Here is a 15,573-nt window from a genome sequence, read left to right as displayed (position 1 = left end):
GGGGCGTCCGCCCTGGGCGTCGTTTCGCCCCTCCTTCCAGTCGGCAGCGAGTGAGCGCCACGCCCCAACCGGAGGCCGCTCGGCTGAGTCCCAACCCGGGGGAAGGGTTAGGTCACCCGCGGTGCGCCGCGGAGCCTCCGGCCTCTAAAACGGCTGACGTGGGACAACGTGCCCGCTGCATCCGGCGGGGTCTGAGCGTGGGCGGCCTTAGGGCCCGCGAGCACCCGGGCGGGCAGCGGCGGAGCGTGGGCTCGCGCGGGCTCCACGGGAGGCAGGGGGCCCTCGGCGGGGGGACGGCCGGCCCGAGGTGACCCAGCCGGGGGGAAGCCCGGGGAATCAATACCGGCTTCCTCCCGCCCTCGGATCCCCCTCTGTGCCTGCCGGCAGCCGACCCCAAGGGAAGGTCACAGGGCGTGGGAGCCCACGGGGCCGTCCCGGGGGGAGAAAGATGGAGTGGTTCTGGGTGGGCAGCTGGAAGCAAATCATAGAATGCGGATGTTTCAAGTAGGCTACGAAGCAGTATGAATAGTAGGAGCCCAGATACGTGAAAATACGCCTATAGAAAGATAGCTATTTAAAATGATTATGGGGGGTTTGTAATAGCAAGTGATTTTTAGTTTTGCTAATTTATGGTTTCGTGTGTATTCTGCATTTTTTTCATTAATCTGTAACTTTTGAAATGATCAAGTAACATTTTTTTTGAGGTACAATTTACACAGTAAAATGTACAGTTACTTGAGTTGTGACAAATGCATGTCCCCATGTAACCACCACGACGACAAATTACAGAACACTTCCATTAATCACCCTGCAGAGATAGCCACTGATTCTGACCCCACGGCCTGGAGTTTTCTCTGTTCTAGAACTTCATATAAATGGAATCATGCAATATGGACTTTTTCTTGATGGCTTCTTTCACTTAACGTAATTTAAAAAGATTCATCTATGTTATTTGTATCAGTAATTTGTTCATTTTATTGCTGAATAGTATTCCATTGAATTAGTATTTCACAATTTGTTTATCCATTCCCTTGCTGGCCACTGGGGCTGGTTCCAAATTTTGGCTGTTGTAAATAAAGCTGCCCTGAAATTCATATATCAAAGTGTTTGTGTGAGTATAGCTTTCATTTCTTTTGGGTAATTACTTAGAAGTGAGACAGCTGGGTGATGGAAAGGTATATGTTTAGCTTTATGAGAAAGTGCCAAACTTTTCCCTGGTGTGTACTGTTTGAGGCGCCCGCCAGCAGCCTGAGAGTTCCAGTTGCCCCACATCTTTGTCAACAGTCGGTGTTGTCAGCCAGTCGAGTGGGTAAAAGTGGAACCCCTGCAGTTTCAACTTGCGCTTCCCTCCCTGATGGCTGTGAGCTGCTCTGGGTCCTGTGGGTGCTCTAACTTCCCAGCCTTCCAGCCTGTCCCATGCCCTGCTGAGCATGTTCCCACAGCCAGAGGAGCCCCATGGAAGGAGTCACCAGCCCTTGCAGCTGAGGCGCTTGGCATGCACTGGAATGGGAGGCTGAGGCGATGTGGCCAGGGGACCAAGCATGTCTGCAAAGTGGCAATACGAGACCATGTAGATTTCAGTATGAGGTCTTGTGGTTGTGCTGTGGAGGCGCCACACATTCAGAGAGTGGGAGCCACGGTCTGGAACAGCCACAGTGGACTTCCTGGAGGAGGCGGGATGTGAAGGATGAGATGTGAATGGGAGGAGAGGAGAAGGGAAGGTGTCCCAGGAAAGTGCACAGATGGAGCCAACTTGAGGCATCAAGCAGACCAAGCAACGAGCAGATGCTGAATTTTCAGTTTTCTGATCATAAAGCAAAAAAACCCGAGTGCCCCCCCCCACCAGACCTAGGTGGTCTGAGGCTGCGTCCACCCCCCAGAGCCAAGAGCAGAGGGCCAGCCCATCCGAGGACAGGGCAGGCTTCTCTCTGAGACCCCAAGGCTCACACGGTGGCCAGGTATGAGAGGATAGACAGCTGGGGAGCTGGGCAAGGGAGGGCTGTGCTGGCTGGGAGTGAAGCACCCCAGGTTCTTCGTCTCAATCCGTTCCTGGGGGTGTGAGCCCATCGCAAGTGGGACCTTTTGATGAGGCGCCGTCAGTTACGGGACAGCCCACCTGAAACAGGCTGGGTCATAGTCCTGTGCTGGGAGAAGGCCACTGAGGGAGAAGCCTCGGGAGCAGCCAGAAGCTGGAAAACAAAGAACTCGGAAGAGAAAGGAGATGACGCCACCCCGTGCATCACCAGGTGACAGAAACCCAAAGGCAGTTGACCCCTGGAGGAAGCTGGCTCTGAAACCGTGAGCCTCCATGAGCCTGTACGTTCTGTGCGGTGTTTTAGCAGCCGGGAAACTAATAGGGTGGTGAAGGGCGCAGAACGTGTGGCTGCAAATTGAAAATGCTTACTCTTCTATCTGAAATGTTTAGATAAAAAGTTTCTCTCTTCAAAGCTCGGGCAGCCCATTACTTTTCAGTTTTAGCGATGTGGTCATCTCTGTGGCATCTCTGGGGTTTGAAGCCCCGTAAACAAGATGGAACCTGAAGGCGGAGGCCTGGGAGCAAGTGGCCGTGCAGCGCTGGAGGGCCCTGGTCACCTGGGGTCAGCAGGGCCTCCTCGTGCCATGAGCCAGGCAGGTGCCAGGGTGTGTGTGAGCCCACTGTGGCCCCAGGGTCTTTCCCTGGACTCAGTTTCCCCGTCAGTGAGGCGGGCCCTGGGCTCCGTGGAACAATCCCATCTAAACAGCACGCCTGCCCAGCTTGGCTGTTACCCTCCCGTGGGCCGAGGAGAGCCCTGAACTTGAATTTGCCCAAGGGCAAAAGGCAGTCAGAGGTGGAGCAGAGGTTTGTGTGCAGACCCTACCTGCACCCCAAGCCGAGGACGGAGGGGGCACAGGGGCCCGGCTTCCCCACCGCTGCCCTGGTTCAGGGCGGCGGAGGGATGTGGGGCCCCCAGTTGGCAGCTGCAGCTCCAGGCCGTCCCAGGCCGCTGCGACCCCCAAAGACCTTCTTTTGGGCGGGGCCGGCCAGCGGGAGCCGAGCACAGCTGGGTGAGGGTCACTGAGGGAGGGGGCGCGCGGCCTGGAGGCCCCGGGCACATGGGAGTGAAGCGGGGGCCGGGGAGTACAGGGGTGCCCGCCTCGCCTTTCCTGGAGTGCTGCGGGGAACCCCGCCATCCCCGCGCCAGCCCGAGCTAGGGGCTCCCTCCCCAGCGCTCCTGGTGTCTCGCTGAGCCCTGGCGCGGGTTGGGCTGTTCCCTGCGCGGCTGCCGGGGGGGGGGCAGTGTGGAGCCCCGCATCCTCCCGCAGCAGCCCACCTGAGGCCGGCTCCCGGCGCTCTAAGGGCACCTCCTAACGTGGGGAATCCAGTGTTCCTGGATGTGCCACCAGCTCTATTTCAACGCACAGCAGCCTGTACTGATGGGCACCTGTAACTTCTTATCCTGTAAAATAGCGGAGCTTCTGTGACTGGATGTGCCCGGAGCCCTCTGTCATCCTTTGGGCTCTCGGCTCACCTGGAAAACACCCCCATGTCGGGTGCAGCTCAGGGGCAAGGGCTGACAGCTCTCCCTCCAGGGTGGCTCCCCTCGAGCCGCAGATGCCTCTGCAGTGGGCAGTCGGGCCCCCACGGAGCACACTGAGCCAGCCTCAAGGCCTCCAGGTTCCATCCACGCTGCTCCCTCCTCCCGTCTGCTGAGAATTGTTGGGGAACATCCCCGACTTAGGAGAAAGCGGGGGATTCCAGCAGGATGGCTGGGTCAGGTCCTCGGTCCCACCCACACACAGAGCCGACCGGGCACCACCTCTGGGACACCGACGGCCACCCACAGCCGCAGCTGCACGTGCGTCTCAGGGAGGTGAGATGCAGGTGCTGGGGATGTGGGGCAGCAGCAAGCCATTCGGCCTGGTCTGGGGATCAAGGTGGCTGCCTGGGGGGGTGGCCTGAGCAGGACCTGCACACCTCCTGGATGCCAGCCTCGTGAGGGGTCCTGGGGAAACCCAAGCAGGTAGAGGGACCTGCTTCCCGGAACCACGGCCCTCATCACAGCAGGTGCGGAGCGTGGAGACCCCTGGCAGGCAGCGCGGGCTCCTGGGTGGGGTCCTGGTGCATAGTGGACGCCATCGCAGTGCCCACCTGGACATGCTGCCCAGGGGAGCACGTACACCAGGTGCTGAGCTTCCAGCTGCCCCCTGCCCCTGAGACTCATCCTTGTCTTGAAATTAACATGCCCTCAGCCCCCCATACACTCACCTCCCCCACCCCCCACCCCAGAGCTCATCCAACCACTGATGGGGGGGTGGCAGAAGTGAGCACCCCACACTTGGGGGGACCCACTGAGGTGCATTCCCTGCTGCAGGAGCAGGCTGAAGCCCCCCACCTGCTCAGCTCCCCCAGCACCTCCTGAGAGCGCTCCCTGCAAGCCCCAGGGCTTGCCTCTGAGCTGGCATTTTTGGGGTTGGTACTTGCCCTGGGGTGGTGGACGCCAGCACCTCTGAGGGGGGCAGTAGGTGAAGGTGGGCAGTGTGGCAAAAGGCAAGTACTCCTGAACCGTCTCCCTAACCTGCCCAGCTCCTCCCTCACCAGCACCCTGGGAGGCCAGATCCAGTCGCCATGGGCCACAGCCAGAAAGAGCCCCAAATCCTACTGGGCACGCCTGTGCCGCCCCATCACCTCCTGCTTTCTCCCGTCAAGCAGCTTGGGGTAGGATGGCAGCTCGCGTGAGGGGGCGCAGGAAACAGAACTCGGGGTACCTGACATGGACCCTCCGTGTGCCCTGCCCTGTGTCTGCTCTCCCTCGCGAGCGATGCGCTGAAGGGTCCTCTCCAGGTTTCCTCCTTTATGCTCGCCACCCCACCCCCCCCCCCCGCCTGGCAGGGTCAGCCAGTCGCCTCCAGCGCACCCACCCGAAGCCGGCATCGAGGCGTCCCGGGACCCCTGGCCCCACCCCACCTGCCTGCTCACTGGTGCCCTCCTCGGCACCCCCTCCCCGCCTCTGGGAATCCGCTCCTCGCTCTGGGCCCACCCTGCTCCTCCCGAGTTCCTGGAGGGCCAGGCGCGTCCCGGCCACTCCCTGCCCCTCTGCGTGCCCAGCCCGTCCCACTCGGGCATGCCTGGTGGGGCCGCGCCGAGGGGGGCACCCCTACTGACCCCCGGGCTCCTCAGGGGCTCGGCCCCGCCCTCCAGGAGGGAGGCCCCGTGGTCCCGCGCGGCCCTGCGGCCCTGGCCGTGGCTGCAGTTTGGAGAGGACCTGCCCAGAGCGCCTCCTCCGCTCTGGGTCACTGGAGGGCAAGCGGTCCACGGCCTTCCCTGCAGGGCCCCCCTCCACACTCCCTGGGAAACAAGCAGACTTCGCTTGCACATCGGTCTTACACCGGAGCCTTGTTCTCTTCAGCTGCCGCTGCGTGCCGCCGTTTCCTTCCCTGGCCCCTTTCGGGAGGCCAGGGGTCCCAGGGTAGCCTCCATCAAGCTCTCACTGGTCGTCTGCACATCGCTCTCTCTCATTTGTGTAAGTTTTTCTCTGTCACAGACTGGAGAAGTGGAAGTATTGGGTAAATTATGATAGATTTTGCCAGATATTCCCCCAAAACCTCTGTACCAAATGCCCTGCCGCCTCCAGGACGTGAGTCTTGAAACTGCACCCTCCCTGGAGATCCTCGATACGTTCATCCTTGCCAGGGGATAAATGCATGTGCTGCCACTGCTTTAACTTTCCTTTCCTGGTGGCAGGAAGGCCAGTGGTGCAGGCACCAGCCACTGTACGCCGCCCCTGGGGACATCTGTGTGTGTTCTTGGCCTGTTTTTGTCCCCCATTGATCCCCTGCCACTGCCAGGACTTTGCTGAAGCAGCTTCATTCTGGATCTGGAGGGTAGAACCTGGGGTTCACCCAGGGTCCACCCAGGCCAGAGCTGCCACATTCCTGGCCTCAAGCCTGCTGGACCAGCTGGCCTGGCCCCATCTGCCCTCTTGCTACCGCCTCTCAGTGCTGCTCGGGAGAACTGGGCCCAGGACAGAAGGAAGTGGAGAGAATGCCAGAGCACAAGGCCCTGCTAACACAAGAGGCTGCACGTTGCAGGAGAAATGCAGCTGTTCCTTGAAAATCCCAAGCAGTCGTGTAGCCCCACACACAGAGGAACGTGCAGCTGTGCTGAATTACACGTGGTCACACCAGCTGGGAGTGATGCTGAGAATGTGCTGAGACTGGCCGGCATCTCAGATCACAGCCCTGGCCGGTCAGCCCCAGTGGCCCCCGTGCCCCTGTGCACCAAGCCTTAACCCCTTCTATGTCTATGTTAGTCTTTCTTAGTTGGGCATCTGTCCAGACTCTAGTTGCTAAAGACAGACAGCACAACCCTAAATGACTTAAGCAACAAAGGGAATTTATTGGCTTGTGTAATGGAAAGTCTAGATGTAAATGGCTTTCAGGCAAGGTTTGATCCAGCAGCTCAAATTCTCACCAGGAGCCAGGTTTCTCTCCATTTTGCTCTGCCATTCCATCTTTACTTTAAGGTCCAAAATGCTGCCAGCAGCTCCTAAGGCTGAAAGCATCCTCATTTATAGACACTAGAAAAAAAGTGACTTTGTACCAGCATTCCAGCCAAGAGCCTGAGTTTCACTCTGATCAGACTTGTGGAGCCACGTGTCTGCTTCTAAGCCAGTCACAGGCCAGCTGATGAAATGCACTAATTGGTTACAACCAGGTATCGCAGGACAGTACCTCTACTGAGGAACCTTATGATGAGAACGCTGATTCTTTCTCTCCATGCTGCTCTCATAGACCACCTGATGTTTTCTGTTCTGATAGTGAAGAACCAGTTATTCCTCTGTGTGGAAGCATATTTAACAGAACTTTTATCTAAAAACACTCAAGTACAATTTCTAAATGATCAAAAGTGGAAAGGCCCCATTATAATAACTGGGACAGATGTTTCATACCCTTTAAGTCCCATATTAGAAAATTATACTGAAGGAGAAGCTCAACAGTTAAAAGAACTGTGACTATTTTCAAGAAAGCAGAAAGGCCCTCTCAACCTTCTTAGATACAGATAACATGTAATCACCTGGTCCTCTGTGAAAACAGGCTGGGCTGCAGCTGTTACTTTAATCATAGAGAAGTCATAAATAACATAGCAAGATTGAATACAGTCCTAATCAAATGTAAGTTTATCAATATTATGTAACAGCTAAACTAATCAATAGAATAGAATAAAAAACTATATTAACAAATTAGAAACAAGTAATAGTAATCTCTTCTAATTTTTATACAAGTAAAAGTATGTTACATTGCTCTTACAAAAATTATAGCTTAATTAGTAAAAATATTATCAGTGGAGTTTCACGGGCATTCAAGGCTAAGTCTCTGATAATGTGGATACCGTCCTTTGATCTTGAACCATTCGTGTTCATGAAGCATCATTTAATGTAAAAATACAATATGATTTAATTGAATGTAAGTCAAAAGTGCTATAAATTCTCTGTAACTGAGACAAGGGGGAGTTCTCTGACCTCACGTCCAGCTGCGTCTGGAGGAGCCGGGGCTCCCAGGCTTGGTAATGTATCAAGTAATTTTTACATTGTAAACTTGTTCCTTTTGCCTTAAGTGCTCCTTTAGTAAAAATGTGTTGAGGGTGAATTCTTGTCTTGAGTGCTCTTTACTTCTAAACCGCTGTCTGTCCCTAGACCCCTAATTGAGTGGGAAGGTGCTTGAAAGAAGCCCAAAGCCATTGAATCACGACCTGATGAGGCTCAGGCCTTTTCTAACGAGATCACAGGTTTGAGGTGTAAAGAGATGAACCCATGACAAAGGTCACTGGAGCCCCAGGAGTGTCAACTTCTCCAGGACCATAAGGAACCCCAAATGGAAGTCTGAGGTGCTGGGGAATGGTCGGCCGGACACTGGAGGGCAAGCGGTCCACGGCCTTCCCTGCAGGGCCCCCCTCCACACTCCCTGGGAAACAAGCAGACTTTTCCTGGTGGTCTGGGGTCTTCGGACCCCCTCTTGTCCCAGGCAGTCAGCATGGAGCCAGGCGGTGGGCGGTGGCCTGGGACGGCTGCTGGTGACAGGGGCGGGACGCCGTGTGCCGCTTCCCTTCTCAAGGCTCCCAGCCAGGCTCCTTGGAGAAGCGGGTGCCGCAGGGCCGGGCAGGGCGAGTGTGTGTGTGTCGGGGATTTCCCATCAGGGTGGGGTGGGGGTGGTGCCGGGGGGAGATGTAATTGAACGGGTAGGTGGTTAAAACATTGTTTAAATAGTAAATAAACTTATGTGCCTTATAGAGCAAAATTCAGGTGCACAGTAGAGAGCCAATGGGAGCCTTAAAGAGACACAAGGTGGCAGCAGGCTGCTGGGGGCTGGCCCAGGTCCCCTCCTCCAGGACCCTCAAGGCTGTCTCCTGGATCTCCAAATCGCAGCTCAGACGCCGCCAGTCTTGGTCAATCCATCCACTGGTGGCTCAGGGGTTGAGGGGGGCGTGGTGGGGAACACTCAGAGGGTGCCCCTTCCCCTCAAGCTCCAGCCAGGCAGGGCTCTGCAATAAGCACCCCCACAAGGGGCACTATGGAGCCCCCACTGCCTGCACCCCCCAAAATCCACATCCACCCAGAACCTGCCACATGCTCTTCTCTGGAAACGGGGTCTTTGTAGATGTGACTGAGGGGCGGGTCAAGATGAGACCATTCTGGATCGGGGTGGGGGTGGACCCTAAACCCTGTGAGGGTCCTTGCAGGAGGTGGGAAAGGACATGGAGCCACGCACAGGGAGAGACCACGCGGTGATGGAGGCTGAGCCAGGCAGGACGGCCACTAGCCAGGAGCACCCAGGAATGCCCGGGGCCCCCAGGAGCCAGGAGGGGGCAGGAAGGAGCACCCCAGAGACTCCAGAAGGAGCCCACCTGCTGATGCCGGGACCTCTGAATCAGGGTCCCCAGAACTAGGAGAGAGAATATGTCCATGGCTTTAATTCACCACGTTTGTGAGACTGTAACTGCAGCCCCAGGAACCTGAGCTGGGCACTGATGTCTTCCTCAAGTGAAATTAAGCCACTGCAGGCGGAAGGAATCTGTCCGTTGCTGGATTTGTCCTGTGCTTCAAAACTGGGGTGTGGTCAGGTCAGAGGGGGCCACTTCCGGGCACTCCCCAAGCATGGGCTTGCTGTGACGTTCACGTGCCACTTGGGGACCACAGCCCCCTGCCTCCATCAGGGAGGGAGGGAGAGCAGGGCTCAGGGAGGGGCACCACTGACCTCCAGCAAGGACGGAGGATGAGGTCCCTGCATCAGCTTTTCTTCTCCTTTCGTCGCTTTCCAGTTTGTTCAATAAACCAAATGCCTCTGCTCTGCTTTCCTCCTTGGCCCCAGGATGGCTGAAGTCAAACATGAGGTCCCAAAGGAGAACCGCCAGCTCTCGTGGCGAGGAAGGGCATGGACTCCGGCAGTGCTGGGGCTGGCCTCTGTCCTGCTGGGGTGGCTGCTGGGTCTGGGGTCAGGGCCCAGGCCCTTCTCCTGCCAGGAGCTTTGGGCAGGGAGTTGGGGTCCCCCAGCACCTCACAGGTGAGAGCAGCCTGTGCTCGAAACACCCTGGGGAACGGGGACCCCCTGGCCTGCTGCTCCACACTTTGCAATTTGACAAATCCAGTGCTGGCCGGGCGTCTGCTGGAAGGTGCAGCGGGAGGGGGCACACTCCGGCCCCTCCCTCCTCCTGCCACCCGGCTGAGCTGGGTTTCCCTAGACTCAGTTTCTTCATCTAAACATGAGGGTGCCGTCACCTCCCCCGGGGCTTGCAGGAGGGCGCCGCAGACAACCCAGTCAGCCGGACCCCCACATGCAGGGGCCGTGTCCACACCAGCCTGGCCGCCCCCGACCTGATGCTGCAATGACATCTGCAGGGGCTGGGCGGGTGGGGACTGGGGGTCGGGGCCATGCCCTGGGCTCGGCTCCGTGGGCCAGGGGACCCCGCTGGTGGTGGGAGGATGAGCTGGAGAAGCCCACTTGGTATCTGAGCTGCCGGCTCTTTCCGCCCACTGAGGAGGAGACGGCAGCGACCACGGGGCCGGCCCTCCAGAGGGGCTGCGGCAAGGCTGGAGACGACACCACTGCTTGGCTTCCTGGCTTCCTGCCGGGCATTAAGAGCGCTGCCCAGGACGTGGCCGGCGGTGCCCTCCACTGGGCCTCACGGAGTGCGGAGAGTTTGCAGCTGGTTCCCGCCTCACCACGGTGCAGGGCCTGGGGGCTGTCGGGAAAGGGGACCGCTGCGAACCACAGTGGGGCAGGAGGGACAGGAAACGGTGTTTCAGATGGCGGGGAGTGGGCGGGCTGCTGGGGTCACTGGGCCTGAGGGTGAGGTCAGAGTCAGGTGGGCATGGGGTGCCGAGGGGGCAGCTCTCACCAGGGGAATCTGGGAGAGGAAGGGCCCAGGCAACCCCCCAAAAAGTTCCCAGGAAAACAAACTCCCACCAGGAGCAAACATCCTGGGTGCTCCCTGAGGCTGAGAGGTGCCGCCCTGTTTCTGCACTGGACGCGCGTCCACAGGTGGGCAGCCTCTCCCTGGGCCGGAAAGGGGCTTCTCCTCGGCCTCTCCTCCGGAGCTGCAGGCGAGGCCATTGTCTTTCATGGGAAAAGCAGATGCCATGGTGTTCCGGCTGCTTTGGCTGCCGCCAGGAGGGTCCATGCTTGCCTCCCGGGGGGATGGGGGTTGGTCCTGGGACTGGACTCGGGTTCTCCAGGTGAGTTTGTTGATAGTTAGAACTCGTCTCCCAGTCTCATCTGAGAATATTCGTGCACATGGCAGTTTCCCCGGCTCGGGGTGTGCAGGGAGGCCCCGAAGTTTTGACAGCGGGTTAGGACGGGCAGGCCTGGCCCGGAGCTGACCCTGCCCAGGCCCAGCGGCTCCACGTTCCTGCGGTGTCTGCTGCAGGGTCGCAGCGGTGAGGGGGGCAGGAGGCTGCGTTTCCCACCCCAGAGGAAAAAAAAGAAAAAGAACAGTGGGCGTGGGGTCTGCGGCGGGCTGGGGTGGCGTGGCAGCCTCACTGGCCGAGCAGCGAGTGGGTGGGGGGTCGCGAGGGCTGCTCCGAGGAAGGTGCCGTGGGGCTGCGCTGTCCCGGGCCAGGTCTTCCGGACCCGGCAGTGCCCACGAGGAAGGCCCCTGGGGAAAGAGGACCCCGCCAGCTGGAAAGCCTCTGCAGAAGGTGCTGTAGCCCCCCAGGGGCCGTAGCAACTGCCACCACTGGGAGGCTTACTCCAGGGACATGTCCTCCCCCGGGTCCCGTGGCCTTCTGGGGACTTGTGGGGGGCCCTGTCCCAGCCTCTCTCCTGGAGCTGGCGGGTACTGCAGTCCTTGGGGTTCCTTGGCTGCAGCCACTGCACCCGCCTCCGCGCGCCTTCCCTCCTCCTCCTCCTTTGCAGACACTTGTGGTTGGCTCTGGGGCCGTCTGGAGTCCGGGGCACCTCACCTCAAGATTCTTAACAGCATCTGTAGAGACCCTGTTTCCAAACAAGCCACATTCGCGGGCCCTGGGAGGTCACCTTCACCCCCTGCAGATGGGCCCTGGGGGTGGGGCGGGCCAGTCACCCCCCACCTGGCAGGTGCTCTCAGGTGACCGGCCCACCCCCTTCCCGTCCGAGCAGGGCTCCCCCAGGCCCCGAGCTGGGGCCTCGCAGGGGGCCAGTGGGGCAGGGGGTACACACTGGGGGACAGCAGTGCCAAGGACGCAAATCCACATGGCCGCAGGAGCCCCCATTCCTGCTCCCCAGGTCCTCGTAAGTCAGGGAGTGCACAGAAGCACAAGAGTAAAAATTCGTGAGCATGTGGTGAACAGGAAACCTCTGCTCGCCCCCTGGCCCCTCGGGACCCCAGGTGTGGGGAGCACTGCCCCTCCAAGGGGCCTCTTTGGAGAGTCATCCTCACCCAGCCCACACGGCCATTTCACCCCCACCCCCCGGGGGACGCTGGGAGCGTCCACTGCTTGGAGGGGCCGGGGTTTTTGGAGCAGGGGAGGGTTGGTGTTGGATTTGAAATTAAATTATTATGTGCCGTACACATAAACATTAACTCTTCTTTCCACAGATGGTTTTGTAGAACCACTTTTTTGAGATGTAATTCCCCTACCATGCAATTCACCCATCCAAGTGTGCAGGGCAGCAGGTTTAGAACATTCACAGATACACACAGCCACAGGCAACCCTAAATGTTTTCACCAAACAGCCACCCTTTGGCCACCACCCTGATCCCCACCCAGCCCTAAGGAACCACAAATCTCCTTTCTGTCCCTACAGATCCCCTTCCACATGTAATTTCCTTATTGAGATATAATTCACATACCGTAATATCCACCCTTTTAAAGTGCACAATTCAATAGTTTTTTAGTATTTCCTCAGGGTTGTGCAACCATCACCACTGATTGATTCCGGAACATTTTCATCACCCCAAAAAAACCCCCTCCACACCCCTCAGCACCCTCTCCATGTCCCCCACCCCAGCCCCCGGCAACCAGGAATCCACTTTTTGTCTCCGTTTGCCTCTTGCGGACATTCCACAGAAATGGAATCACTCCATATGTGGTCATTGGTGCCTGGCTCCTCTCACTTAGAAAAATGTTTTCGAGGTCATCCGTGTTGTCACCTGTATCAGAACTTCGTTCCTTTCCATGGCTGCCTAGGACTCCACTGTACGGACAGCCCACGCTCCATTTCCCCGTCCCGTCTGCTGATGGACACTCGGGTTGTTTTGGCCTTTTGGCTTTTGTGGATAATGCCGCTGTGAGCACTTGGGTACGAGTTTTTGTGAGGACGCGTCTTCATTTCTCTTGGGTAACACCTAGGAATGGAATTGCTGGGCCGTATGGTAACTCAACGTTTAACAATTTGAGGCCCCCTCCCCCGGCTGTTTTCCAATGCAGCTGCCCCCCTTTACATTCCCACTAGCAATGGGCTGCTCTCCCCGCAGCCTCGCCGGCACTCGGTGCTGCCCGTCTTTCTGATTGTACCCGTCCGTGTGGCACAAGCAGGTTTTGGTTTGTATGTCTCTAGTGACCAGTGACGCCGAGCACTTTCTGGGTGTTGTTGGGAACAAGGTTACGTCATCAGTCCCTCTTGGGGTCTTGTGGCTCGCCCCAGCCTTCTGTCCACATTGCACACGTGTCACGGCTCATGGTCCACTCCCAGGAGCAACGCTGGGGAATGAAATTGTGTGCACACCATGAACCGGTGGCTGGGAGCTGCCTGCCCACCTCCACCCGTTTCGGCCAATAATGTACGTGGAATTTTCCTTTTGATAAAATCACAATCACGTTGTGCAACACTGGGGGGTGGTTTGTTCCCAGGGGACATGCCACGTCTGAGATATTTTTGGTTGTCACCAAGGGGAGGAGGTACTGGCTCCTAGAGGGTGGGGACCTGGGTGCTGTGGAGCCCCCCGAGGCCAGGGTGGCCCCAGCGCAGAGAATCATCCAGCCCCATGTGTCCGCAGCGCCGAGGCCAAGAGAGCCTGGTGTGCACTGGACGCCTTCAGGAAGTCCTGCCTCTTCAGGCAGCTCGCTCTAGTCCCAAGGTCAAGACTTGCAAAAGACCCGGAGGATGAGGTGAAGCTTTACAGCAGGTAGAGACCCCCTGCTCCCCGGCTGAGGCCTGGGACCTTCCCCGGGTCATCCTGTGCTATGGGGGCCGTCAGGATGCCCCTCACCCTCAGAGGCTGTCTCCTTGTTCTCCATCCTAGCCCCCCAAAGCAGTTCTCCATGGTCTCCAGCCCCCTCACCACCCCCCCCCATTAGATGACCTGAGGCCTCTCTTGACCGCTTCTCTCCTGTTTTTTGGGGTCTGGAAGCCACAGCCGATGGCCAAGGTCTGGGGTGACTTTGTCCCTAATTTGCCAAAGACCTTGGTGGAACTTGTCTTTGCTCTTCTGTAAAATGGGCTAACAATCCTCACTCCACCCGAATTACGCACGTGAACTCTGCTGGTGATTTGCTGAATCCCACGCGTGAGGGCAGGGCTGATGTTGCCTGGGGATTCGTCTCAGATCACTCCCCTTAGAGAGGGGCTGGTGACAGCGGGAGTGGACGCCAGGGGAGGCCCTGTCCACAGGCCCCTGCACCTCGGTGGGCAGCCTGCATGAGCCTCGAGGGACCCGCCTCGTGGGGGCTGCGGGGCACTGGGCTCTGGGTGTGGACCCTTCTTCCCACGGGTCTGCATCTCCTCTCCCGCACACGCAATCTCGTCTTCCAGGCACCCCTCATCCCCAAGCCTGACCCTGCTCAGAGCCCCTGGTCCAGACTCGAGGACGACCAGGCCCTCAGGTGCCCTGGCATTCCCTGGGCAGGTGAGCTCGGTCCTCACCTCCACCCCTCCAGGGCTGCCCTGGGTTGGAGGAGGCCCTGGAGGAGGGGCCTCTGAGCGCTCCATCACCCTGACCCCTCCACCAGGGAGTCTCTGAGACTCACAGTGTAAACGCCTCCGGGACGGGGTGGGCCGAGGTCCCCACGAGGAAGGAGGTTGGGGCAGGGGTTTTCCTCCAGGAGGCGGGCGCTGGGGTCACGGGTCGCCACCTGGACGTGCAGGGCAGGCTTGCAACAGCTCCGGCTTCTGCCTTGGGGCCACGACCCGGCCCTCGAGCTCCGGGCGGCTGAGAAGCCGCCATCGCCCCTTTAAGAAGGGGTTCCGCGCCCTCCTTCCCCGCCGGCACGGAGCCCCTGGGGGACGAAGCTGAGCAGCTGTGCCCGGGCCGCGGGGCTGGGGGGCGGGGAGCAGAAACGGGCAGTGGGGTCGTGGGGAAGACCACCCGGGGCTGCCAGGCGGGGCCGGGAGAGGGGCCGTGGAGGACCCTGCGGGGTGGGCTGGAAGGGGGCGGGCGGGGCTGCGGGGTGAACCGGGGGCGGAGCCGGGGGTGGGGGTGGGGCGGGGGCTGCGTGGTGGACAGAGGGCGTGGCTGGGGGCGAGGGCGGGACCGGGGTCGGGGCGGGGCCGGGCCGGGGTCGGGGCGGGCCGGTGCTGTGGGGTGGACCGGGGGCGAGGCTGGGGGCGAGGGCGGGTCCGGGGGCGGGTCCGGGTCCGGGGAAGGGATGGGGGGCGGGGCTGGGGGCGGGATGGGTCGGGGGCGGGGCGGGGGAGGGGCCGGGGCAGCGGGGCGGGCCGAGGGCGGGACGGGGCTGGGGTGCGAGCCGGGGGCGGAGCCGGGGGTGGGGTGGGGCCGGTGCTGCGGGGTGGACAGAGGGCGTGGCTGGGGGCGAGGGCGGGACCGGGGTCGGGGCGGGGCCGGGCCGGGGTCGGGGCGGGCCGGTGCTGTGGGGTGGACCGGGGGCGAGACTGGGGGCGAGGGCGGGTCCGGGGGCGGGTCCGGGTCCGGGGACGGGATGGGGGGCGGGGCTGGGGGCGGGATGGGTCGGGGGCGGGGCGGGGGAGGGGCCGGGGCAGTGGGGCGGGCCGAGGGCGGGACGGGGCTGGGGTGCGAGCCGGGGGCGGAGCCGGGGGTGGGGTGGGGCCGGTGCTGCGGGGTGGGAAGGGGGCGTGGCGGGAGGCGCGGTTGAGGTCGGGGGCGGGGCTAGGGGCAAGGGCCAGTCGGGGGCGGGCCGGGGGCGGCCGCGGTGCGCTCAGCCT

The sequence above is a fragment of the Choloepus didactylus genome, chromosome 19 (genome assembly GCF_015220235.1).
Source record: "Choloepus didactylus isolate mChoDid1 chromosome 19, mChoDid1.pri, whole genome shotgun sequence".
Taxonomy (NCBI): Eukaryota; Metazoa; Chordata; class Mammalia; order Pilosa; family Megalonychidae; genus Choloepus; species Choloepus didactylus.
Note: the sequence above shows the minus strand (reverse complement) of the source record.